We start from the raw sequence: 2376 nt of genomic DNA, 5'->3' as shown, positions 1-2376 counted from the left end.
CAAATGAGAACCAAAATTAAAGACCAAGACCAGAATCAATTATCATTAAGAAAAACATTACTTAAACAAAGGGAAAACCTACTGATTTACTCCAAATAACCGAAATCAAACAAACCCCCTAGCACACTGATTAACAACTTAGAATACACTGTACAACAATTAAAACCAGTCAAACCTACACAAAATTAATTAAAAATTAACAATGCAGGGTTTAAACTAATACCTAAAATAGACTCTAATCGAATCAGCCTAACAAAATTAGTATTGAATCAACATAAAATGAGCTCTAATCTAATAATCAAACCAGTCGATCATTAACCAAGCGAAAAATGAAAATTAATTGGACACCGACAAACATGATAGCAAAACTAACAGAGGGATTTAAACAGGAAAAGAAGGAAAATAAACAAAGAAACCAGAAAGAAGAACGATAACTCACTCGTTAATTACAGATTCAAAATCGAATGATCTCCAACGAGATTTGAGGGCCATTGACATTGAATTCGTCACGAGGGAGGTCCAGGGCCCTTTGACATCAGTTGCATGTACTTTGGCCATTTTAGGGTTTTGGCCGGAAAACTTGAAATAGATATTCGAGCCATTCTGGTTATATTCGAGCCAAGCGGCTATGGGGTTTGGGTAGAGGAGGTCAAGGTTGTCCCATGGTGTTAATTTGGGACCATTTGGCGTAACCGGCGACTTGGCCAGAAAATTTTAACGGGATATTCGACGAGCTCTGGCGAGATTCGAGGGAAACCAAGGGCAGGGTTGGAAGAGGGGAACGAGGAGAACCGGTGGTGTAATTTTGGGGTTGATCGGAGCATCACCGCCGGCGGAGGAAGGTGGCAGCACGGCGGGGTTAGGGTTTGTACGAGGAAGATGAGAATGGTCGTTGATTTTTGTATAAGGTTATTACAGTTTTATTTAAAATGGAAGATCGGATCTAGACCATTAGATTTGGGGGTATGGACGGTCACGATCGATTTGCCAAAACGACGTCGTTTTTGTTATGGGGGGGGGGGGGGGAACTGGACCGGGTAAGGGTGTGGGTTTGGGCCATTTTGGCCGGATTTTGAGGGGTTTTTGGGCTAGGTAGACTGGCCCAAATCGTGTGTATATATTAAGGCAGCCCTTTTCCTTTGTTTTTTCTTTCTTTTCCTTTTCTTTATTTGTATTTTATATTTATTTTGTATTTTATTTTCTGACTTTGTTAAATGCTAAAACAAAGCAAAGACCTAATTACACTATTTAACTCCTAAAATTACTTAAAACTATATTTAAAGACAAATACAATAATTAACAATGCAAAGAACTATTTTCTTGCAATTTTATTCTAAAACTAATTAATACTAAAATTGTGAAATTAAATCCCTAAATGCCAATGCATATTTTTGTATTTTCATATGCACAAATAAAAATGCAACAACTACCAAAGAATGCCACAAAATTCACAAAAATTTATAAAATACTAGAAAAATTATTTTGTTTGAAATTTTGGGAATTATTGCTTAGGGCAAAAATCATGTGCTCACAGCTGCCCCTCTTTGCCCGGAAACACGAAGAGTTTTGGTGCAAAGACAAGTGAGCAGAAATGAACGATTTTTGCCCGTTTGCATATTCCGTGTGAAACATTTTTGAAAAAACTTGACCGCACCCTGCTTCAGAGGTTGCCTACATATCCTGGGCTAAACAGGAATCAGGTCAGTGTAGTTCGGGAAGGTTTGGTAGCTGGAGCTACCAAGAAATGTGATTTTCTGCTGTTGCTGTTGCTACTGCTTGCTGACCTCCTTATTACACCGTATTAAAATAAAAGAAGCTAGCCTAAGCTATGATCAAATTACAGGAGGGTCCTATCTATGTCTTCTAACTTGTTCTTGTGCTGCCTTGAACCTGTATCTTGTGATCTTCCGATGGATTTCCTGTTGTTGTCCTGCATTGTGATTGGCGATATTGCTGCCATGCCTCCGAATGACGCTTGATTGTTACCATTTGAAACATGTGTCCGCTTTCCGGGTGGGACTTGAAAAGTATTCCCTTGTTCTCCAGGTGGGCGCCTGACTTCTAAACTCGAAATGTATTCCCTTGTTCTCCAGGTGGGCGCCTGATTTCAACAAAATAAACAACAAAGAAAATTTTTGCCCCAGTTTGGTAACTGGGTACAGTGTATTATCAGATATAAAAGCTAAAAATTTAAATTGTACTTCCCTTGTTCTCCAGGTCGGCGCCTGATTGCTGAAACTTGAAATGTATTCCCTTGTTCTCCAGGTGGGCGCCTGATTACTGAACTTGAAATGTATTCCCTTGTTCTCCAGGTGGGCGCCTGATTTCAACAAAATAAAAAAGAAGACAATTGTTACCCAGGTGGGCGCCTGACTG

The sequence above is a fragment of the Nicotiana attenuata genome, unplaced genomic scaffold (assembly GCF_001879085.1).
Source record: "Nicotiana attenuata strain UT unplaced genomic scaffold, NIATTr2, whole genome shotgun sequence".
NCBI lineage: Eukaryota > Viridiplantae > Streptophyta > Magnoliopsida > Solanales > Solanaceae > Nicotiana > Nicotiana attenuata.
Note: the sequence above shows the minus strand (reverse complement) of the source record.